The following is a 25965-nucleotide window of genomic DNA, read 5'->3' as shown; positions in this document are numbered from 1 at the left end:
CTTCCAGGTTCTAGACTCATTGGTTTGCTAGCCTCAGCGTTCTACTAAAAGAGTTTTGAAGGACATGGAGTTGGAGGACAGCAATAGTAAGACTTTATATCCCATTGGAAATTTACCTTGGTTCTAACCTCAGGATCTGCTTTGCTTGGCTGAAATGTTTCTTCCTTTCAAGAACTGCGTGTGTCTTTGAGGCTGTGCTAGGTTTCCCTCAGGCTTCTGAGAGCCTGAAACAGCCACTGTCTGCTTTACCAGCATTCACAACCTTCTCTTCCATTTCAGAAAGAAGATTCACCGTTAGGTGGAACACAGTAGTTTTAGCGGATCAGGAAAGATATGCCACCTGACCTTGTGGTATTTTAAAATCCTCTCTCTTGTAGTAAGTCCTTACCAGCTACAGTACCGTGACATTTGGAAGTTGGTTGGAGTGCCATGTTCAAATTTTCAAACTGATTTAATCTTCAGACCATAATTCTTAAAGCCATTTGTCTAAAAAAAAAATTGGGAGAACCAATTTATCTACACTTTTTCTTTGTTTGCTGCTTACTAAGGGAAACTTGTAGAAGTTTTTCCAAAAGCATTGTCCAACAGAGGGAACCATCTAGAAAACTGTATGGAATTTCACTGTCTGCTAGGTCTTGCCCACTGCAGAGCCAATTGCTTCCTAGAACCCCAGACATCCTATTAATTACAAGGTTTTATATCTTCCCAATTTGGGGCTACTTAAAATCCAGGAATGTATTAGTTCTACCCCCAATGGCAACCTGTATCTAAAATTAACAACAACTCTTGAGTTACTAATGTAATGAGAGTGTTTTATTAGCACTCACATTTTTACGGGCATCATAAAATCAACTTAATGGGCAGATGAATTCCCATGCTCTCCCTTTATCACCAATTCTTCTGCAAGGCACTGACTTAGTGGAGTAATAATCCTTGGTTCCTCCATAGAACTCCATGTATTTTAGATTTCATTCATTGATGTGAAAAATTCTGTGTGTGTGTGTGTGTGTGTGCACAGCGGGGGTGGTGGTGATGGTGGTAATATGTTCATGCTATGGAGCCTAGTGGTGGACATTTTCAGATGTCTTCCTCGGTGAATCTGGCCAGTTGAGCCCCCAGGAATTTTACTCTTTCTATTGCTCAGGCTCTAGAATTGTAGGCATTCAGCACTGTGCCTGCCTTTTGCACTGGGTGGGTGTTGGGGATATGAACTCAGTTCCTTGTGTTTGCTCAGTAAGGCTTTCACAGCCTTACTGTAAGCAACTCCCCAACTCCCCCTTTTCCTTTTTCTTTTTTCTTTTATATTTTAACATTTGGCCTCATGCTAAATGCTAATTGTCATGGTTTGGATCTGGCATGTTCTCTAGATGTTCATGAATTGAAGACTTGGTCTCCAATACAGCAGTATTTGGAGATGATTGGATTATTAGTGTTTTAAACTCCTCAATGGGTTAATTCACTGATGAATTCTAGGGTGCTTTGAATAGGTATGGACCCCATGGACTCATGGGTTTGAATACTTGGTCTATAGGGAGTGGCATTATAAGAAGTATAGCCTTGTTAGAGTAGATGTGGTCTTGTTGGAGGAAGTACGTCATTGTGGAGGCAGGCTTTGAGGTCTCATAAGCTCAAGCCTTGCCAATGTGGCTCAGTGTTCACTTCCTGTTGCCTGTGGATCGAGATGTAGAACTCTCAGCTCCTTCTCCAGTACCATGTTGGCCTGTGTGCTGCTGTGCTTCCCGCCGTGATGGCAATGGATTAAATATCTGAAACTGTAAGCCCTAGGGAAATGTTTTTCTTTTATAATATTTGCCATGGTCATGGTGTCTCTACAAAGCAATAGAAACCCCCTAAGACAGAGTCACAGCTCAATGAACTATTAAGAAGTCGGGCCTGGCTGAGAAAGTAGGTCACTCGGGATGTGACTTTGGAGAGGTTATCTTGTTCCTTTGGGCTTGCTTTATGTCCTCTCATTGCTCCGCTGATGCTCCAAGGTGAGCAGCCTTCTTTGACATTCTCTCTCTGCCATGAGGCTCTGCCTCACCTCTTACCCAAAGTAATGGGACTGGCTGGCTCAAAGTGGGAGCCAGAATACATTTTTTCCTTCGTTTTTCTCCAGTAGTTCGCCACAGTGACAGAAAGTTTACCATACTGCTTATGTGAGCCAAGGAAGTCACAGCTCACTGGCGTAGCTTACAAACTGACGTGCTCTACTATTGAGTCTGCTGGGCATTTGATCTATGTGTTTACAATAGCAATTTCTAAGTGACTGGTGTGTGAGAAACCACTGAAGAATTCCGAATAGCTTTAGGACTTCATTGCCTTAGGGAAGGGAAGATATTGAGCTTATACACTGTTGTTGAGAGCGGCGCTGACATTCTGAACTGTGCTCCCTTGGGAGGTGATGGCACGGCAGGCATATTCAGTTACACTGATGTACTGCCAGTAGAGTGCTCTCTCATTTTAAACACTTTAAATGTATGTATTGCGCATAATTTATGCACGCGTACGTGCGTGTGTGTGTGTGTTGTGTGTGTGTGTGTGTGTGTGTATGTGTGTGTGTGTGCATGTGAGTGCATCTGTGTGTGAGTGCAAATATGTGGAGGCCATAGGTCAGCTTTGGGTGCCTTTCACAATCATCATCCGCTTTATTTTTTGAAACAGGTTCTCTGAACCTAGGGTTTGTCAGTTCAGATAGACTGGCTGGCCGCCAAGCTCGAGGGGTTTCCCTGTCCGTCTGTCTCTGCCCCTAAGCACTGGGGTTCCTCGAATACCCCACCACACTCTGCTTCTATGTGGGTCCTGGGGATCTAAACTCCAGCTCTCAGGATGCTCAGTAAACACTTTTCTGACTGAGTCCTCTCCCTAACCCCTGGACAGCTGTTCCCTTGAACTGAGTCCTGCCGGGGATGTGAGTATTTCCCGAGGAGGAAACACTGGATGTTTCTCAGGCCGTCCTTTGCTCTGACATCCCGGGAAGGGCTGCAGTGTGTGCTACAGCTTGTTTTAACAATGGCTTCAGCTGTGCCTTGGATGTCTTCTGCTGAGGTTTAGGCTCTTGTTAGCATGAAGCTGTAGTTCTCAACCTGTGTGTGGCGGGTCCCCAGGGGCCCGAGGTGCAGTTTTCAGTAACTAGAGTTCTCTTGTTATGGTAAACAACACATCTCCTTCACATTGTATTGCCTCTTCTCAATTATAAATAGAACATTCATCAGCAACTCACTTTAAAGCATAGCGTCAGCTGGTACCAAAACATGTTTTGTGGGGATCACAGATTTTTTTTTAAACATTCAGAAGGGATTTTTATACTGTAAAAGCTGAAGTACATTGGCTTTTCAAATCAGTACTCTGTTTCTGTATCATTCTGGCATTTTTTTCTTCATGACATTAACATTTCAAAATTGTGTGTGTGTGTGTGTGTGTGTGTGTGTGTGTGTGTGTGTGTGTGCCCCCTCCCTGCACATGCACATGTGGAGATCAGAAGCTAACTTGCAAGTTGGTTCTCCTCCAACTACGTAGATCCTGGGAATGGAAGTCAGGTGCTTGGTGGAAAGCACCTTTATCTGCTGGACCACCTTGCTGGCCCCATAGCCACCCTTGTCTTGGTCATAGTCATCTTTACACAGAGGTTGTCTTTTCTAATAGAATCATCCTGGGAGAAGCACTCTGATGAGATGTGGCTCAGAGGTTAAGAGCACATACTGACTGCCCTTGCAAGAGGGCCTGACTGAATCAGTTCCCAGCCCCTATGTCGAGTGACTTCCACCCACCTATTAACTGCAGCTCCAGGGGATCTGACACCCTCTTCAAGCCTCCACAGGCCCTATGTTCATGTTCACATACCCACATGCAGACACATAATTAAAAATAAAAATAAATCTTGAAAATACTTCAGGTTGGATATCCATTTTATTATTTTTATTGTAATAATGTAACACAACACGAACTATACCACCTCAACCATTCTCAAGTGTCCAGTTTCATGGTAGTAATTATATTTACATTGTTGCACAATGATTATCATTATCCATCTCCAAAACTTAATCTTTCCCAGGCTAAAGCTGTACTCATTAGGCAATAATTTCCCTCCTTTCCTTCCCCTCCAGTTCCTGACAACCACTATATATTTTTCTTTCTTTTCTTTCTTTTTTTCCTTTGGGCTTTACTGTGTAGCGCTGCTGTCCTGGAACTAGCTCTGTAGACTAGGCTGGCCTTGAACTCACAGAAGAGATCTGCCTGCCTCTGCCCTCCCAAGTGCTGGGATTAGAGGCATTTAAATTATTTTTTTATTTTTATATGTATGAGTGTTTGCCTGCATGCATGTTTGTGCACCATATGCATTCAGTGCCCACAGAGGCTGGAAGAGGCCTCTGTTAGTTGAAGGAAAAAAAAAGTTTTGTGAACTCTGGCTTTTAGGTTGAGCATTGCATTGCATCTCTCTTCCCTTGCTAGTGGATTGCGATCCTCAAAGCCTAGGGCCCTTAGGGCTTCGTACTGTACCAGCTTTGCCTTGTCTCCTGCAGTCCCTGCTTGGTGCTGAGCACAGTGTGTGCGGAGGTGTGAGCGGTGTGCGTTCAAGGTGTGAACAGAGGTGTTCAATGAATGCAGACTGCACTGACCGCAGAACAAAGAGAAATGAGCCAGGTTCCACACCCAGGCTGTGGATGGCATGTAATGTTCCTGACAGGCTGACAGGAGGAGAGAGGCTTGCTGTGGCTCTCCCCTGTCTTACCCTTCCAACCAGTGTGTGTTGGTGTAGAGAAGTAGAGGGAGCCACAGAAGGGACAGGCAGGCAGCGAGACTTCGGCCGGGAACAAAATTTCACTTGTCATTCACTGCCCTGGGAAGAGAGGCTGCGGGAGGCCTGACTCAAAGTGCTCTTTGGAAAGTCAAATACAAGATGAACGATACAGATGGCTGGTTGTTGGGTTAGTTGGCTCCTCTGGTGCCTCAAAGAGCATGTCCCTGCCATTATGTCTGGAAAGGGATGGTGGCATTCTCCAAACTCACCTGTCCTTCGTGGCCTCCAACTGTTTGTGCAGAAATCCTACTAGTGAAAGAGATTCTGGAGGGAAAATACGTAGAAATTTATTTTAACCACCTGCCAATTGCCTTGCAGCTTGTTTGCGCTTTTTGTGCATTACATACAGGGTGCTTTGCATTTTTATAAACTATAAAAATCGTATCAAAAGACAGCAGAGGAGGAGCTAAGTCTCTTCCACAAAGATAGTGGATCCTTTCCATCTCAGCAAGGAACCTGGAAGAAGGATTTTGCTGAGGTCAAATGATGCATCTCCCATTTTTCTTTTCTAATTTCCACCATTTCTCTACTTAGAGATGTTCCATTTACTTCTTTTCCCTTCCCTTGGTGGAAGGAATTTTGCTGTGATCAGTAACAACCGTTCCACTGCATAAGCCTGGGCAGTGGTTAGAAGGACTGATATTGAGTTACTGCCCCTGGAGTTGGGCTGTCCGTCGATGTACTCCTGGCTCTGCTGGCCAGGTGCAAATGAGTATTTTGTGCTTGCATCCCATAGGCCTTTCCTTTTTCTAGTGCCGATGCTGCTTTGTAGATCACTGCAGACAAATAGAAACAGGGATATGCATCACCCACTTTAAAAAAGGAAAAGGAACTTCTGTTTGATTTTAAAAATAGGGTGCAAGAAGCTTTGGTATGTTTTCTTTAAAAAAAAAAAGAATTTTACTAAGTGCTGTAACAGAGTTGGCACTAAGAGTGAACAAGAAAGCAAATATCAACATTTAGGATGAAGTGCATGGCATATAAAAGCCATATGGTGTGCTTACAGGGTTATCACTGCTTTCTTGGCATCCATCCTCATGCTGCTACTTACTTCTTGCCTCTGTTGCTCCGCTGCTCTTTAAAAAAGCCTCAGTTCCTCTTAGCCCTTCTAGTCTGACCTTAGATAGGGGTAGGTCTTGCCCCGACTCACCCTTTGGAGGCCTCTTAACCTTTTTTTCAAGGACGAGGGGGAAGAAGACATGCCCAGATGGCTGTGTAAATATGGGACACCTGCTTCCGCGAGCCACCATCAGATGGTTTTGAGAATTGATGGGATTGTCTCCTGCCTAGAAAACGGGCTCACGTTCCTTCCTGCCTGTCTTCTTTCTTTAAAAAAAAAAAAATAATGATCACAGCAGTGGCAGTGGGGTAGGGACTGAGGCAGCCTGAAGAATTCTTTTCAGAGACCTAAACCCCAGTGAAGCTGGGCTCTTGACTTTTCTACAGAAAAGAATTCTAGAAGGATCCAACATAAAGCCAAAAAGGAGATTAGCTTGGCATAGCTTTAAGCACAGGAGTCAACAGACACTCGTGGAAAAGACAGTACACACTCAAGTGTGGCTGTGGGCTTCTCAAGAGAGTCATACTTAAGTGTCTCAACGATATTATACATACACTTTTTGTTTCCTCTTGTTAGACCTGAAAGGGTCCCCCCATTTCTCTTTCTTTTTTTTAATACATGGAATAATAGGGGGGCTCCAGAAAGGTCTTGGATAGGATTGAAATCTGACAAAACCATTGGTAATGAAGGTTGTACAAGGGGGGGGGGTGTAAATGCATGGCTTTTACTTTAAATGGAGGGTGTGTGTGTGTGTGTGTGTGTGTGTGTGTGTGTGTATGTGTGTGTTTGTGTGTGTGCATGTGTGAGATGTTCCAATAAAATTGGTTTAGAGCTTGGAAAGGAGAAAGCCTATATAGTCTATGCATGAGATATTGCTGTTTAAATATTCTTATCTGGAACATGTCTCAATAAAAGAGTCTATTGTCTCTGTGTAGGCAATATTCACAACTTAGCTGGTGACCCAGTCTGGATTCTGAGGTGCAGGGCTCCTTTCCTGTCCCCATTGTCACAGTTACATGTCTGCGTCTACAAGGCAGGGGCCAGGGTTCCCTGGTTGTTATGCCTCTTTAAAATGAATTGTGTAGAGACACACAGGAAGTTTTATAGGTGACAGTTGATTATGGGGGAGATCAGAGGAGCCTGGAGGTGTGTTATATCTTGTGGCTTGGTTCTAAGAGGGCAAAAGATGGAAAGCGGGTGAAGTTAGGCCCATAGCAATCTTTTTATGGGTCATTAACTCAGTACTCACCTCTCCTAAATTTAAAGGCTTTTTTTGAGCATGCTCCTCTGGTTAAATGAAGCCATTGGTGGTTTGAATGAGAAATATAAATCGTAGTCTCAGGAATTGGAATACTTGGTCCTCAGTTGGTGCACTGTTGGGGGAAGGTTAGAAAGGAGAGCTTTGCTGGAGGAAGTCTGGCCCGCTAGGGGGTGGGCCTTAAAAGCCTCCATGTCACTTCCAGTCGGCTCACGGGACTTTGTGCTCTTGGTGGAGAATTGGAGCTCCCAGCTTCCTCTGCCCGCTGCCATGCCTACTGGTTGCTCTTATGCCTCCTGTCCATGATGGGGCTCTGGAACTATAAGCTGAAAGAGACTCTTTCTTCCTGAAGTTGCCTTGGTTAGAGCATTTTATCATGGCAACAGAAAGGTGACTGGCACAAAGCCCAAGTAAGACAGTGAGAGTGTCCAGTCTCCCCACCGTGGGCTCCTTGCATCTGCTGATCTCTGAAGCTTCCTCTTGTTTACTATTATCCTGCCTCACCCCCCGCCCCTCATCCAATTTTCTCTATTCTGTAGTAACCACACATCTTTAAATTTTTATATTTCTAGAAATGTCTTGAATTCACATGATTAGATTTGATTATTAGATAGCAGAAAACCATACCAGCTAGATTTTGTGTAAAGTTCATACTGATAAAAGTTTTTTTTTTAATTTAAAATTATTTTAAGTGTATGGGTGCTTTGTTTGCATGCGTATTTGTGTGCCACCTGTGTGCCTGGTGCCCATGGAGGCCAGAAGAGGGCACCAAACCCCTTGGAACTGGAGTTACAGATAACTGTGATCTGTCAGATTGGAGCTGGGAAGCAAGGTGGGTCCTAGTTGTCTTAACTGCTGAGCCATCTCTCAAGCCCCTATCAATAATTATTTTAAAATGCTTTTCACAGTGAAACCTCTTTTCCAGAGTAAGAGGTTTGACGATTGTTTTTGGGCAAAGAGAGCCACTTTCCACAGAGCCTTAGTGTCTGCAATAGAGTTCCTATTCTCTGTCCCTAGACTTGTGTGATATTAATGCTCCATTCATCCCCACCCTCCTCCTGATGTCAGTGTGCCAGTTCCTCAGTTCAGTAGACCCAGATTCCCATTGCACCTTGCCTACGCAGACAACAGCATTCGGGTTGCCCTCTTGGAGTTGTGTGATTGACACCTGGTATCCCCATCAGCTCGAGAGCTGTGTGATGTCACGTGTCCTCCCTGGTTGCCATTTTGTCTATAGGCGCTGCTCCGAAGCTGGTCACTCAGAGCACTCTTGGTCCACAGTTGGGTAGACAAATGGAAAAAGAACTAGCTCTAACCTCACATATCTTGATAAAGAAAATGACATCAGATGCAAATAAATGCCAGTAGAGGAAGAGCAATCTTAACCTTGGAAGTATAGTTGTTTTGTGAGAAGATGGTTCATCTGGGGAGCTGCCCCCACCTCACGATGCTTATTACAAACAATGTTTATGTGCGAGCCTTTCATCTCGTCAGGTGACAGAAGTGTAATTCTGCAGGCTTGTCGACTTTCTTAAAACATATAATTTGATTTCACTTGGTAGTTTGGAAACATATAATACCCCCTTTTTAGAAAATACTAAAACATTTTTATTACGTTGAAATGAACACTGTAGGCAGTACAGCTTACTAGACACATCACTTTTTGTTAAAATCCACGATTATTTCCTAGTTATAATACGAAGGCAAAATGAAAACAGCTTAGAAGAAGAATTATGTTTCAATAATAAGTGCTTTGGCCATGAGATACTGAGAAAGTGGCTGAACTGCTGACCCTCCAAATGCGTTAGCGTCAAGGTAGACTACCTCGGGTGGGTTGTATTGGTGACTTAGAGGCCACCAGGGATTTCTTTTTTTTTTTTTTCTAGTGACTTGTTTTTTCCAAAACAGAGAACAACTCTCAGTCAGATCCAATGGATTAAAATCCAGTCTTATCAAAAATTACCTTGGTCAGGGCTAGGGAGATGGCCCAGGTGCTAAAGCATTTGTTTCATGAGCACAGGGACTCGAGTTCAGTGGAAATCTGGGTGTGGTGGCATGCGCTTTGATCCAAATTGGGGGAAACAGTGTCAGGAGTTTCCTTGGGATTCATTGTCCACCGAAGCCTGTCCTGCTCAGTGAGCTCCGGGACAGTGAGGGACCCTCATCCCCCTACAAAAATGTGTGTCTGAAGAACAACACCGGGGGTTGTCCTCTGGTCTCCACACGCATGGGCAAGTGCACCTGCGTACACACGTGTACCTGTACACAGCTGAGCACACGTGCAACAAACACAAAATTTACCTTAGATTCTGGTAAAAACATATTCCCCATTGAATACAGAAGTTTGCATGTATTTACAAATGAAAGAGTGAAGTTCTTGGCTCAGATAACCGTGAACGATTTTCCCAGTGGCGTGCTCAGAACTTCTATGAAATGTGGAAGAGTCATAATTTGTGGCAGAGTGTCCCTACAGTTGTGAAAACCACAAACACAGACCAACAGACTTAGGGTGGCACAATCCAAGTGATGCTGGAGAAAATACTTCTAGGAAGCCCTTGTGTCTCAGCTGGGAATTTGCACATCTGGCTGTTTGCCTGTAAACAGCCAGGGCCACCTCCCCTTGGTGCAGCTCTTATGCTGATATTGTTTAGATAAACAGATATTATGTATGCCTGTATCTCTCTACCCAATATATTTATCTAGAATTCCACAGCAGAAAGTCTTGACAGTTTATCTCTTATCAGATGCATAGATTAATTTTTCTCATAGATTATTTTATACCCACACCATCTCCAGGAACTAAAATAGAGGGGTAATAAGTGTCTTAGGGTTTCTTATTACTGTGATAAAACACCATGATGAAAACAACTTGTGGAGGAAGGGTTTATTTCATATGCAGACGGCAGTCCATCATGGAGAGAAGTTAGGGCAGGAACTCAAGCAGGAACCTGGAGGCAGGGACCGAAACAGAATCTGTGGAGGAACATTGCTTACTGGCTTGCTCCTCATGGTTTGCTCAGCCTGCTTTCTTGTAGCCCTCAAGGGCCACAAGCCCAGGAGTGTCACTGCCCACAGCCAACGGGGCCCACCTCCATCAGTCATCATTCAAACGAATGCATCATGCGCCTGCCCATAAATATTTTCTCAATTGAGGTTCCCTCTTCCAAAATGGCTTTAGCTTGTGTCAAGCTGACATAAAGCTAGCCAGTAAAACAAGCATAAAAATAAGTCCAGGTTTCAGGGTATCAATGACACACAGATGGAGGTGTGAGTTGTGTAACAAGGAGCTAGACAGACAGACAGAGAGACAGCAAGGCAGACTGAGCAGCCCCACTGATGGGCAACATGCACAGAAGGCAGCAGAGGAAGAAGATGCTAACTTTAAGGAGAGGGTGCTGGTGGGCCCTTCTTGCAGGAGACACGGCTGGAATTGCACTCTGAGGAATGAACAGGAGTCTGGTAGACATTAAAAAATGCTTTACAGATGGAACGGCATTTAAAGGGGCCAAACCAACAAAACACAACCTATGAAGACACAGCAAGACATGCAAGAGATGCACAGCATGATTTTTACCTAGTGAAAGTCAGTACAAGACTAGCGGAGAGGGAGGAGTGACAAGGAATTTGGGGGTGGGAAAACACTCTGTGTGGTACCATGATGGTGGATACTTGTCATTATCCATGACTGTAGACTGCACACCGGGAGTGAGCCCTGGTACAAACGATGACCTTAGGGTAACTGGTATGTCGCTGCAGAATAATCAGTTATAGCAGATGTATCACTCTGGTAGAGATGCCAGGAGAGGCTTTGTATGTGTGGAGGCATGGAGACGGATGTTCCCCCCACCCCCACCCAGTTTTTCCATAAACCTAAAACTGTTACATAAAAACAAACAAACAAACAAACAAACAAACAAACAAGAGCCTTGAGTAACAAAGAGAGCAAAACCACAAACTGGCATGGTATTTGAGTATCAACAGTGAAGCCCCCCCCCAGAGCAGAGGGCAGAGTCACTGTCATTACAGATTGGGGTGAGGAGCAACCCTGTAGGTGTGCATAAGCCATGGGGCCTCCCATCGGGTTTGCACAGGAGGAGGTACTGCCCTTCTGCAGGAAGAGGAGGTGGCCCAGCAGAGCAGGCAGGATGCAATTACTGAGTTGGAAGAAGATCAGGTCCCTATGGCTTCTGCCACCACCTTTGGCAAATGTTCCTAGGATTCAGAAGGCCCAGAGGAGGATGGTCTTTCTCACTCTGCTGTGGCAAACACAGACTTCTAATCTGCCCTCAAGGGTGTAGTCATCACCCCTCATGCAGAAGAAAGACAACGCGTGTGATTTCCAACGGCATTTTGTATGATTGTCTCTGGGAGAAACATGAGTGGTCATGAACATGCTATTTTCTTTCTCGTCTCTAGTCCCGTGTTAACCACAGTGGTTATTTCACATCTGGATGTAGCTGTGTATGTTCTTGGAGTGCAGAACTGTGGGCCTGTCATCATGAGATTCAACTGGGCTGTGTCCTTGGCCTGCCTCCAAGTGACTGAAACCCCTTGACCTCCAGAAGTGGCAGCTTATGGTTTAATGGGATGTCCCCATGTAATACAGATCATTGACCAGTTTGTCTTTCAGACATCCTAACATTACTGTGTCCTTGGTGAGTTCTTCCCTTGTGATAAGGGAATAACAGACAAGCACGTTCCATAGAGAAAGGAACACTTTGAACAGAGGTACTGGGTATCTATTGAATCCTAGGAAAGCTGGAGAGCCAAACTAGGAAAGTATCCAGACAAGAAGATTTATTCAAGTGATTTCAAAGGGTTTGTCCCACCAGAAGCCACAGTTGTGCCTGTCCAGCATAGACAGTGTAGCAGCAGCAGCAGCAGCTGCTGCTGTGATGGTGATGATGTTTGGGGGGCAGGCACGGGGCTCAAAATCGCCACAGAACATACCTAGACACCAAATTCTCAGCACAAAGCAGGTTTATTACCCTGGAGTTGGGAGAAGTATTGCCTCTGTATCAGACAGCAGGTATTCCTGCAGGAGTGCTTTTTAAGGAGAAAAGCAGAAGTCTGTGATAGGGTGAGTTGGTAAGTCCTGATTGGACAGATTAACCAGTGTAGCCAAATAATGAATTTTGATTGCTGGACCTTGGTGTTTTGATAGTTGGACCTAGGAGTTTTAGTCAGGCATAAGGAAGAGGCCAAATAAGGGAACAGACCTTTGGGGCTAGCTTTATGAATGTAACGTAACAGTTTAGCAAGGCAGAGGGAAAGGGAGGAGGCAAGACCTGTCAGTGCCATGTTAGCCATGCCTGTTAGAGAGCCCTTCAACGGTGGTAATGGTGATGGTAATGGTAGTGATGGTGGTGGCAGTGGTGGTGGTGCTGCTGCTGCTAAGAAGCACCCTGGTGACTCCCCTGCAATGAGACCTAACAGGACTGATTTGGCCACCAGTCCCAGAAAGAAACTCCTTGCTCTTCTTATACAACAGCAAATGGTGTGTGCACTGCTGCCACCCAGCCCTTCCCACCATGGAAGCGCCTATATGTTTCATGTTGATCACTGGTAGAGTCCGTTCATAACTCCAAATCCTCTTAGTTTCTAGGCTGGGTGGAGATCCCTTTCACCAGACTAAAGGAGGGAGTTCAAATAAAAGGTCAACAACAAGAACAAAAAAGACCCGTTGACTCAGTTCCATCGCAGCATGGTAGTCACGTGACTTGGTGGTCTAGAGCAGCACCAGTGGTGGCCCCTCAGTCAACTGAAGGCTTGCACTTCACTAGGGTCAAGCAAATGTCATTTTTCTAACTGTCCTAGCATGAGGTGAGCACCACAAGATCAGATATCTTTTTTTTTTTTTTTTTTTTTTTTTTTTTTTTTGTCTTTAGGGTCTCTGCTTCTAAGCTCTGTGAAGGAGTGCTTAAGCAAGGGTAATTTTATGTTCCCGGGTAGCTTCATGTGCTCATACTAAGAACAGTTGTCTAGAAAGCAAGAAACAAAAGCAGAAAAGGGAAGGAAGGAAGAAGGAAGAGAACAGAAGGAAGGGAAGGGAAGGGAAGGAAAATGATTGGGTGGAGCATCATCATCTACTGATGATGCTAAGGCATCTTTTTTATTGGTTTTACTGTTAATCTGGCTCATCTTGGAAACTCCCTACATGTCTTCCAGCAGACATATTCCTTACCTTGACTCTTGGGCATCTAATAGATGGCGACTCCAGGCAGCCCATGAGAAGCTCACAAATACCTTCCTTGCACACCTCAACATGGGCTGTGAGTTGGGTGTGGATCCTGTGATGACTTTCTGACCTCTCACACTTGCTGAGTACTCTTGGTGGTTTCAGCGACCGGTCACATGCTAAGAGACAGACAAAGAGGAGAAAGAGTGAAGTGGCCCTAGTGAATTCATGGCTGTTGCGTGGATGCTTGACTTTACCCAGTGTCATGTCTGCTTTGTGACCACAGTGCCTGCTCTTGCACCCTATTCCACCTTCCAGACAGGATTCTTATTCCTCCTAAGCAGCTCTGCCAGGGCCCACGGCTTTCTAAAGCCCTATCTTACTGGAAGATCTGTTGCCATCTCACTCACAACTGATTTAATGATGGTAACTGTTTCTTCCTGGCAAATACCCACAATTTAAAGAGGGGAAGTCACTTACCTTTACAGAAGCTCCAATGTATTTCCTCTTTTATAGTGAAAAACTTCAAGCTCTCTATTAAAGTTTCATGTGGAGGGTTGTTTTGCTTGGATGTTATGTCTGTGTACTATTTGTGTGCCTGGTGCCCATGAAGGCCAGAAGAAGGTACCAGATTCCCTGGAACTGGAGTTAACAGATGGTTGTGAGCTGCCATATGGATGCTGGGAATGGAACCTGGATCTTCTGGAAGAGCAGCCAGTGCACTTTAACCACCGTGCCTCTCAAGCCCCATACTCTTAAATTTTGCATTGCTAAACTAAGAGAGCACTGAACAGGCCAATCTGCTGTAGGCTGCAAGGTGACTCTGAGTCAGGGGCTGGAGAAACTGTTTCAAAACCAAAACACTGTGGTACCAGAGAGTACTGGTAGAGGGTAGTTGTGGTAAATGCAATCTTTGAAAGAACCCAACAAATCACATCCCTTCTTTGTTGCTTCAAGTATGAACTAATAAGTGTTGTTGAATATTAGTTGAAGATGTATTACATTTATTTATGCTGTGAAACATTTGTTTAATGATGCAAAGATAGGTTGCATTCTTCCATGTTGCATTTGTTTAACTCTGTGAAGCTGTGTTACTTTGTCTGCTAAAACACCTGTTTGGCCTAATCAAGAACTGAACAGTCAATAGTGAGGTAGGAGAGAGAAATAGGCAGGGTTGGCAGGCAGAGAGGATACATAGGAGAAATCTGGGAAGAGAGGATCAAGGAGCAAAAGAAGGAGAGGGAGAGGAAGACCTCAGGGGCTAGACACCCAGCCAAACAGCCAGCCATGAGTAAGAAGTAAAGAAAGGTACATAGCATAGAGAAAGATAAAAGACTGGAGGCTAAGGCAGATGGCATAATTTAAGAAAAGCTGGCTAGAGATAAGCCAAACTAAGGCTGGACATTCATAAATAAGACTCCATGTGTTTATTTGGAAGTTGGGTGGTGGGCCACCAAAGAGCAAAGAGTAAAGAGTTTAAAAAAAAAAATCAACTACAAATAAGTGTAGATCAAATACCCATATACTTAAACTAATAACTAACTAACTAACTAGATAAATAAATAAATATATTCATTTAAAAAATTGAAGCTTATGGCTTCAGTTACCACCAAGGGCTATGCAGAGGCCCAGGGTCTGATCATGTGGCTCTCTGAGGGTCATGGTGCAGCAGGGGCCATATAGATCTGAGTGACCTGCACCGCCACATAGGGACATGCTGACATCTGGGCCTGGGCTGCTGCTGAGAACCATGTCTGAGTCTGTGGTCCTACCAAAGCTGGGGTCCGTGTTGATGTCTGTGGCCTATGCTGCCACCAAAGACCATACTTGCACCCAAGGTCTGGGCTGCCACCTATGGCTGTGTTGGTATCCGAAGGCTGTGCTGCTGCCATAGCCATGCCAAACTGAGTGGTCTGACATCCGGGCCCAAGGTGCTGCCAAGGGCATTGTCTGGGTCCATGGTCCTGTTTCAGCTGGGTGTTAATCTCTGTGGCCCATGGTACCACAGAGGGCTATAGGAATCATGCAAGTTGAAATCTGAGGGCTGTACTGAGCTGGCACCATCCTTTGCTGGCCCTAGGAGAGCTGGCCCTGCCCCTCACTGGCCACTGCAGTAGAACTAGTCCTGCCCCTCATAGGAGAGCTGGCCCCATACTCAGGAGAGCTGGCCCCACCCCTCACCATGGACCTAGGAGAGCTGGCCCCAACGGCAGGGGCATAGAAGAGATAGCTCTGCCTCTCACCTAAGGGGGGTGGTCCCAGTGGCCTGGACAGACCAAATCAGCTACCACGCAGACCCACATCCTTCTATGACCTGCCAGAACGTGCAGAGGGACTGTCAGAACCATAGCTGTAGCATCTACATGACTCGGGGCAACAGCAGGATATTGGAGAGGAGTCTCGGTGAGGGTCCACTATTGATGGTGTTCCAGAAGCCAGAGGCTTTGAACCAGACCAACAACTCATTGCCATGAACATTTGCAAGTAAAGCCGAGTGAACAAAAGGGTGTCCTGTGTGACACAGTGTAGTTCCCAGGGCTACTGAGATGAATGAAGAGGAGTTAGAGAAGTGAGAAAAATGGAGGATCAAAGTGGGTTTTTTGTTTTTAATTAATATTTTTAAATTTTTCTTTGTGGGGGAGCACCACAAAGGGTGACGGGCAGATAGGGAGGGACTGGAAAATGAGTGGGATTGTGGTGCATAATGTAAAATTCCCAAATGTTAGTAAAAGTTGAAGCTTAATGTATTCTCTCAATATTTGGTGAATACAGTTTATCTGTGAACAGATGGGTTTCCTAATATAAACCCAGAGTTGAGCAGCTGAACTTTTCTTGGGCCACCAGCTTACAAAAAATGATGCAGAGACTTATTCATTATGAAAGCTTGGCCTTCGCTTAGGCTTGTTTCTAACCATCTCTTACAACTTAAATTAACTCCTATTTTTAAATCTACATTCTTGCACGTGCTCCATTACCTCATCTCCATTGTGCCCATCCTGCTTCCTCCGCGTCTGACTGGAGAGTCTGCTTTTCTTCTTCCCAGAGCTCTCTCTGTCCAGAAGTCCCTGCTAGACCTCCTGCCTAGCTATTGGTCGGTTAGCTTTTTATTAAACCAGCCACAGTGACACATCTTCACACGGTGTAACCAAATATCTCACAACAGAGTTGGGATATCTTCTTGGGTGAATCTTGTTCCTAAACTGAAAAGAAGAGCCCGAGTTAGTTCCTGGGGGGGGGGGGGGCAGAGTAAGAGCAAGGTGGCCTCATGTGCTGCAGTGAGTGGAGCCCCTTGCATCTCTATGGGAATTGGGTGTCTGCTCTACTACAGCTCTCCTGTACCCTATCTACAGCACAATGCTTGGCAAATATTGGTGGGCTTGTCTAGCCGGCTTGCAGGCTAACTCTGCAGATATGGCTCCTCAGTAGATTTCCCTTCTTCTTCCTTTCACACCTCAACTAGAGAAAATGACTCTTCTTCCACTGATGGGATCTGGGGTATTCCCCTGTACTGGGGCTTTGAGTCAAAAGCTTCTGCATGTTTAGCTAGCACAGGTGCAAAGAGCATCCATTGTAGTTGACGCACAGTGGAGGACATGAAAAGTCCCCTTTCCCTTCACTCCCTTCATCTGTCTCCTTTTTCTCTGATGTGTCCTTAGGCACTGACATTTTACCTTCAATAACGACTAAGGCCAGACACCATGGATAGCGACAGCGCCCTTAAAGGTTTCGGTCACACTCATGAACTCCCACCCTGGGACCAGTAACCTCTGTAGATCTGAAGAAAGGGCTACTTAACTTTCCAATCTCCTCCCCTTCCCCCTCCCCCTCCTATTTCCTCCCACCCTTCCTGCATGTCCTCCCACCTCCTCTCCCTCTTCTTCTTTCTCCCTCCTTTTATTCCTTTTACTCCTCGCTCCTCCCTTCCCTCTCCCTCCCTCAGTTCCTCTTTTTCTTGACTTCTCTCTCCCCCTCCTCCTCCCTCCTTTCATTAGCTCCCCCCTTCTCTTTTCCTTCTCTGCCCCTCTCTCTCCCACCTCCTTCCTTCCCCATCCTCCTTCCTCTTCTCCACTTCTGCCCTGTCTTTCACAACTGGATCAGCCCATGGTATCTAAGAGTACTTACAGTTCTGGAAAAGATTGAATTTCCGATGCAGACCATCTGTTCCAATAGCCATTTTTTTCCAAAGGTTAGCAAGACACTAACTTCTGAAATTTTTGATGGAAGTCTTTCCGGAGCCCCCGTTGCACTGTCCCCTGCCTGAGTGTGCCCGGTCCCCACTCCAGCGCCTCCTCCCTCAGCTGGCCTTTGTTTTCTGCAGGGGTCCTGGGGTTTTAGGTACCCTGTCTAGAACCTCAGGCCACTATCAGCACGCAGCACTGAGTGTGCTTTGGAAGTATATGAGTCATCTTGTTCAGAGGGGAAGACCACACTGAGGATGTTTAGCTTCATCCATCAAAAGTGGTGATCTGCTATCAGGACACAGGCAAGGACAAAAAAAAAAAAAAAAAAAAAAAAAGCGTGGAAGCAGTGGATGGGGCTTAGAAGATAGCCCTTACTATGCAGCAGCTCTGAACCCGATTCACAAGAAAAAACACCCAAACTGAAGGATCATATTTTTCTATTGAGAGAGAAGAAAAAAAAAAAGAGCATGATCAGGGTGCTTCCTTGTATATGAAGGAAGCAAAGAAAAAGGAAACTGAGACGTGGACCTCTGGAGGATATCTCAGCACAATGAAGCAGTGTTTGAGAAGTCCCATCAGCCAGCTGGTGGTCCTCTGCAAGTGGAGGCTGGTGGTCGCACTTGAAGTGAAATGGTCAGGATGAAGAAAGGACTCTTCCGCACCGTGCCTTAGAGACACCCAGGACAGGTACCTTTCATAGTAGGGATGGGTGGCATTGACGTGACAGTTTACAATAACATGGCTCACGTTGAGCCCAGACATCAGCAAGGAGACTATGCATACATTTTTTTAGAACACGGTGCAGATCCAAATGTCAGGGATGTCAGTGGCAACACTGCTCTCCAATATGTTTCTAGTGAAAACATTATGGCCGCCAAACCGATAGAGAATCGTACAACTACTGATAGAAAAAACAAGAATGTTTCATCCTACTTTAACTTCTTATAAAGGAAGTACAGATGGAAGATAGCCAAATTTTAATTTATAAAGAAGCAAACGCACATGCAATCGGTAAATGGAATAAGCTTTCCAACAAGGTCGGTACTGGTGGTCCTGGTCCTACATCCTTCAAAAGAGGATGATTATAACTTTGATGCCCAGTTGGAAGAGGTGTGGACCTAAAATATAGGCTGTATAAAAATAATGCCAAGATGTAAGAACAACTACAAAAGCTTGACAATTTCTTGTTAGAATTTCAAAAATAAAATAAATCCAAGAAAAATCAGGCAGAAAAAATCCAATGCTGAAAAAAAAATTGTCTAAAGAAGATAAAGAAAAATTTTATAAAAGAACACGTGTAGCTATTTCCTCTGAACTGAAACATTCCCTGCTGGGAAGAGGAGGGAGGATTTGAAGTCTCCAGTTAATTGAAATCTATCAGGATGTTGGGGAAACTTGGAGGCACAGGAAGCTCCTGAAAGCTACAAGATTCACAAAGCTTCTCCACAGGGTTATAGGAGCATTTGCAAAGGGAGGAGCATCCTGCAGGTTGCTCCAGGGATGTAGCCTGAGCTGTCAGCCATGTCGGGGTGAGCTTTTTGGCGATGCATCCGCTTCTGAGTAATTCATGGTCCTAAAAGCAACCCCACACCTATATTCCTGTAAATAACCACCTCAGTGAACATGCTGCTTTGCTAAGACACATATGGAACTGTTCCTTCGGTCTGTTGAAAGTGCCCTCTCTGGGGTGAATATATGTTTATCTCCCTAGGAAATGTCATGCAACAAATGTATTGACAAAACACACCACCTACTGTGTACTCTAGATCAAGGAAAGAAGAAAAATGAGTTAGAATAGCTGAGTTAGATTTAAAAAAACAACCATGAAATATGACAGAAAGGAGTATTCATGAAAGTGAAAATGAACAATATTGTTTCCACGGAAGTTTGAAGCCCAGAGATTTTGAAATGGATATTCTGATTAACATATTTTTAAAAAGTAAGTGCTGAGTTTAGAGACACTCCAACTGCTTTGATAATGTCACCAGAATTCATATCTGTAACCTCACATCTCCAAAAGGACAGGGCAAGATTTATCTAAGAAATTAGAATACTTTTAGCAGCCATCCAGAGAGATTAAGACATATGAACAGTCATGTGAGCGTATCAAGACCATAGATAGTTTAGCAGAGACCCAAAACTCATGGAGATGCAAGTGGCCAGAGTTAGAGTTAACATCTTTGACAAAGCCAGCCCCTTGGTGCCCATTTGTTGGAAATCTACATGAGTTTGGGACCTGACAGAATTTTATTTCTAAGAAAAAAATGTGTCAGCACCAATTTCAAATCCATGACATTTGGTAGAAAACCCAGAACTTGTTTTATTATTTTATTATTTCCCTTTATGTTCCAACATTTGGATACCATTCTTGTTCAACCACTGAACTGTTCATTTGGCTGGTGCATATTAAGGTCACAATAATATATGTTAACAATGGAAGACAATAGAAATTCTGCAACTTATTTTAAAGTAAATGGGGATCTCTTTCCATGACTTTTCTTGACTCAATAAATGTATTAAAATGGTCTTCCTGGCATGGAATAAGTTAATAGTATTATTATTTATGAATATAAATGTTTATTGATCACAGATGAGTTTTCATTAGCTCCCAGTGGTTAAAAACTAACCCATGACCTGCCTAGGCTCAGTGTGCTGGGCTTTGCTGACTCCCTATGGGAGACCTTGATTTGGGAGATGTAGGAATGTGGGGTGGCTTGGGAGAGTGGGCTGGGGGGTGGGAGAAGGGAGGAGGTGAGATCTGTGGGTGGTATGTAGAGTGAGTAGAAAATTTCTTAAGAAAAATAAAAAAAAAACCTTACATGACATGTGTCAAGCTGGATGTAACTCATATATGTATATGTGCATATTATATATATATATATTGATATACAGATGGTCCATTTGTGTATTTGAACTTTGGGTGTTGTACATGGTCTCCATGGAGATTTTTCTGCATGATCTCACTAATGTGTTTAGAGTGTCTCTGCCATGGGGATTATAGACAATGGTGTTCCAAAGCCTTCTTTAAGTTTCTAGAGTTGCTGGTGCTTTGTGGCTATTTGTTACAATGTTGAAACTATTAGTTATAAGTAGATCTTTTAGAAGAAATCTTGGCAAAAAACATAAAAAGAAAATAAAACCCAACCTTTACCAAGACAGTACCCGTTATCTTTCCACTGGGAGAAATTATCCTCAGTTCAACTGTATCACCATGGTGACATATCTGAATTTCAACCAAGCCCAACTACACCACAAAAGCGGGCTCTGCACATCTAGCTCCTATCCCTAACATTTTTGTTGCAATGTCTTTGAATAAGATCTCCAATGTCCTGGCTAAAAACACACACTAAAAATACTCCTAAGGCAGACAGAACAATCTGGATAGTGTATGTCAGAATTCTAAGAAATCAATCAAGGCGAAAAGCAGGTATTAATACAACAGTAAAAATCAAAGGAAAAATAACTAGTGAGTGAACAGAAATATCTGCAAGCTCTCTAAAATAACATTGTTTCTGTAAACAAAAACAAGCAGGGGATTGTGTTCACAGTAATTGGACATGTGGTTGGCCTCCTGAGGTCTAAAATAAGAAAACAGCTGCGTGCACACATTCTTCTCCAAGCTGGCCCTTCCTCCTTCTTAGGAGGCTCATGTCCTCCTTAGTAGAACTGCACACACACACGGTGATGGCTTTTGAGTTTTGCAAGAGTTTCTGTAGTTAGCATCAGCTGGATGCTAGAGCTGGTTTTGTCTAACAGTGTTTTCCAGTATTTTGTAACAGTATCTGTAGAAGGAGCTGAGTCCTAAGCAGTCGACAGAGAGAGGGAAACACCTCGTCACTTCTGACAAAACACCACATCCAGACAGACAACCTTTGGTACACGAGTGATGTGATTTTGCCTAGGGAAACAGCTTCATTCTGTAATTCTGTGTGAGACACAGGGTTTGAGTGTCCAGAGAGGATGAGGCTCGGGCCTCTTAGTTCCTTTCTGCAGCATAATTCTCGCATTCCAAATGCTCTTGTCAGCTCTTAGTGGTTTCAGAAAGTCGATGAGAACCAGGAGGAAACGAACAAAAAGGCAAATGAAAAACAAACAAACAAACAAACCAACCCCGGCAACGTTGTGAGCTGAGAGTGTCTGAGAGCCTTAGACACGGTTGGCACAGAAGAACCAAAGGAAGAGGAGGATTTTTCTCCAAGCTGAATATGTGGTGACTGTACGGTGTAATGTATCCAGGAAGGGACAAGGAACGGTGACCTCCTAACCTGAGTGGAAATCATCTTAAGCGAGGAGACATTTCTCATTAGCAAAGAGGAGCAGTAAGTCTGGCACTGTTTACATTAAAGGGAAGACTTGAACCTTCACACCAAAGGTGCTAGTTCACGTCCACTGAGCACTTGGAAGAACCTGCTCTGACCTTTATACAAATATCTTTAAACCTCCCCCACAAGGTAGGCTTTCCTATTTCCATTGTATTGAAGTTGAGAAGTTTGCATATGGTCACTCAGCTGTTTAGTGGTAAGGACAGGGTGTGGCCCAGGTAGTCTGTCCCTAGACTGTCCCTAAAAGTCCTTCTACAGTAGGAGTCTATTTTTTTCCCCAAAGATTTGCTTCACATTTAATATTTTACATAACCTGCAGTATTTACAGTATCCCACCAAAGTGTATTTTGATGAACACTGAACATTAAAACATTATGTAACACAGTATAAATATACAAAATAGAAAAATAATAAGGCATATTTTCAAATTTTCAACAATTTAAGAATGTATCAGAGAATTAATGATATGAAGAAAAAAGTGTTTGGGATTATTTTTAAGTTAAAACTCCTCCTGGTGCTCTTTACTTTGGGGTCTCAGAGGTGAGAAGAAGATGAGGTCACCACCAAAGGAGATGTGTCTGGCACGATCTTGCTGTCTGGTCCCCACCTGTGCACAGAGACTGGTGTTGCTTGGGGATGGTTGGTCTACAGTGCTCGAGTCTTGTTCTCCACGGCTCGAAGTATCTTTTCTACTCTGTCAGACCTGCTTTCAAGAATATCTGAAAGCAGTGTCTTATCAACACGTTCACTTTGGCTGCTCTGAGGGTCAGATTCTCCAGGGAAATCCTTTGTCCCAGAAGGTCCCCACCCTCAGCCATGACTCTGCTGGCAGACATGAGTGCTCCAAATCTCTGAGAACGACCGTCAGAAGAAAGTCCTGAACATGACTTAAGAGGACTCTCAATTCTGAGGAGCCCAGCATCAAACACGATTTTGTCAACTGCCTTTCATGTTTCCACAGCTGTCACTGGGGCATGCTCTTCCTGCGGCCGTCTCTCTTACGCTGCATTTTGTACGGCAGCCAGATGATGTCTAGCCGCCATTCTTCCACCACCGTCTTGTCTTGCTTTGTTTGCTCTACCAGGCACCATTCCCCTCCCCCGCAAGACTTTTTGCTTAGATTATTATTGTTTTTCCATCCAGCTTCCTCAAGTTTGATTAGGTTGTTAAATTTTTGGTTTACCTGAAATTTTCATTTTCATCTACCTGAAAACTAACCATATCCCCTAATCCATCCAGATCTGAACAGGCAGTCTCCTTTTCACCTCGTTTATATTCACAATTATCCACCTGTCCTTCAAACTGTTGAATCTTCCCATAATCAAGAGTCTTGTTTGACCAACCACGGTGCCAGTTAAGATCTTTAGCATCGTCAGGAATGTCCAGTTTCAGCTTCCTGTCCCACTCCAGGCAGTGTGAGGTTAGTTTGTTAGTTTCTGACTGGAGGGTTTTTCTGAAATACTGCACGTCATGCTGTAGCTGAGACACCCGGCCTTCACCCTCCTCGTGACGTGACTCCTTCCACAGAAAGGCAATTGGAATTTGTAGTAGATGCTTCCTTTTGATTTAAGCCATGTTCTTCATCACAGACTGTGGAGAATCCAAAGCACTTTGAAATATTTGATTCTTTCTGCGCTGTGTTGGTAGAGCAAGTTATAGATTTTTGTACCAAGATTTCATTTGCTGCATTTTGAGTTGTAGTGACTTCTGGTTTTCAAGGGTCCCAGTAAGATTGGGTGTCAAGAGAGCATTGTCGCTTCTATGACTCATGGGTCCCATTTGACAGGTCTTCAGACCACGTGGTGGGTGAAACGCACAAATGCTTAGTTGCAAGGAAATTCCTTTCTTTCACTTTTGCAGGAACTGTCTTAGGTAAGCTCTCCATCCTTGGGAAGACTCCACTCAGATCCATTCCATCTGTTACACTGGTCTGTGGATCCACACTATTTTCTTCACTATCAACTTTAGAGGCAATGACCTGGTCAGGCTTGGATTCAACCTTTTTGGCAGGTCTTCTTCTACTTGGTCCCACTCTTTTAAATTTATTCTCATCAACAACTCTTGGAACTGGCTCTTTTTGTGGCAGACGAGACTGTTCAGGCCACCTGCTTTGCCCTCTGAGTCGCAGCTGATCCAGTCACTTTCTCTGATGACACATGGACTGCACAACGTTTTTCTTTTTGTCCATTATTTTGTCTTCAGAAGTTTGTTTTTGGCCAGATTGTGTTGCTTGAAGAACAAACACCCCTACTATCAATCTTAGTGTATTCCATGTGGTCTTTGGCTTTTGATCTTGTAATCTGCCCACCGAATGGAAAAGCCTTTTCTGGCTCAGCTCTCACACTCCTCTGGTCTGTGATGAGAAAGCCAGGTGCTGCAGGTGTGTAGAGACCCACTTTAAACACCCTCCCTTAGCTTTCTTGTGTTGTTCTTTCAATTTTTGAAGCTGCTTTTCTTCTTTGTATTTTTGGAGGAACTGCTTCCATTGGTCACTCAGGACCATTTTCTCTGACTTCGTTTTGCTACTGGACTTTTCTGGAGCAAGGTCTTGAGACATCTCATGTATATTAACAAGATCCCTACCTTCCAGTGGAATGTCGACGTCTTTCAAGCCTAAGTGCCTGTTTTGTTCATATACCTTGTATCTGTTTTCCTTCTGAAGTAATGACTTCCTGTGAGCAATGATAGTTCTAATCATTTCGGTGCTTAAATCTTTCCAAAGCTGACTGGCAAAATGTGATAAGGGAGCAGCTTCTGGACACGTTCCCCAATGATTCCACAACAGAGAAACCTCCAAAGATCTGCAGAAGGAACACCTAGAGCCTTCCCTCAGGAGTGTATTCTTGTAGAGCCAATGCCTGCAGCTCAACACATGGGACAGGCTGAGGCTCCACGTGTGGTGAAAGCTGCCTTTTAGAGAAGGCACTTGTCTATTTGTCATGGTTGTCTAGTGGAGAGCAAAAACAAATGCCTGGAATCACAGATTTTGCTACAACGTGGGGCTCACATCTCTTATTTTTATAAGCAAGCATGGATATATGCATTATTTCATACATCTCTACATAGTCATGCAAAAATGTGTCTTAAGTCCCCCCAATTCCTCAAATAATTAAATGTTCCAAATATTTTCTTAGCATAATTCCTGGGAGTCCAGAAACACTCTGGTCAGTGTGGGCAGGAGGCAGCAGGAGAAATGTCTACCTTGCTGGTGATCCCTCTAATAGACAATGCCATCGGAGCACTAGTACCCAGCTTTTGCTATACACATGCCTTCTCTTCCATCAAGCAAACCCACTCCTGCCCATTCAGGAGGCTGGGTAAATCTCCAGCCTCCCACAGACTCACCACCTTTCTTTGCCAACCACATCCTCATTTGGATGAAAGTTGTGTTCTCATTCTAATTTAGGACTTCACAAGTATCACACAAACATTTAATTCACTTTAATTTCATTATGCATTTGAGGAGGGCAATTTATAGAAACGGGGGATGATAGTCCCCTTGCCAGCAATTAGATGAACGTAATAAACTGCCATGGACTCTCCTCTCAGACTCTGAACATTTTGTGCATGTCTGCAAACTCAACCAGACTTGTAAGTTCCTGGATTGTCAGAGGGGCTCAGCTGCGCCCCCTCAAAGCTTTCTCATTCAACACAGTAATTCATGAAATGGGCAACGTGTCTCCTGTGGTTCTCAGATAACTGACCTCTCCTGTGATGCTTTTAGGAAAAAGATGGTATTTTCATTTGTCATGCTATATCAATAATTTTTTTAGAAGGCCTTCCTGAGGACATGAGGAGACAGGTATACAGATTAAATTGCTGTCTTACCTCCCACTCCCACTTTGCATGCTAACTGCCCTCTTATTAGTCAGATGCAGTGACTTGCTTTGCATTTCTTTACCTTTTCTCAGACAGTTTGCACACTGACTACTTTTCATGCCTAGTCTTGCCATAATGGACACAAGATAACCTGTTCTTCAGAAGGATTGCATCACTGACTACTTTTCATTCCTAGTCTTCCTATAATGGACACAAGATAGCCTGTTCTTCAGAAGGATTGCATCTGGTATCTTGTGCTACGAGAGAGTCAACTTTATTTGGCAATTTTCTTTGAGCTGATCAATTGTTGAATAACCTGGGAGCTGTTTCCGTCATTAAGCACAGG

General features: G+C 44.1%; 1 protein-coding gene and 1 pseudogene across 2 annotated transcripts in view; one reads left to right on the top strand and one right to left on the bottom strand.

The window, feature by feature from the left end:
• Window positions 1-25965, top strand: part of Kcnk10 (potassium two pore domain channel subfamily K member 10) — a 137207-nt gene that overhangs the window by 97898 nt on the left and 13344 nt on the right. The gene's annotated exons all lie outside the window — the stretch shown is intronic.
• Window positions 20299-24741, bottom strand: LOC114698784 (annotated as a pseudogene).

The sequence above is a fragment of the Peromyscus leucopus genome, chromosome 14 (assembly GCF_004664715.2).
Source record: "Peromyscus leucopus breed LL Stock chromosome 14, UCI_PerLeu_2.1, whole genome shotgun sequence".
Classification (NCBI taxonomy): domain Eukaryota; kingdom Metazoa; phylum Chordata; class Mammalia; order Rodentia; family Cricetidae; genus Peromyscus; species Peromyscus leucopus.
This window is presented reverse-complemented; position numbering and strand designations above follow the sequence as displayed.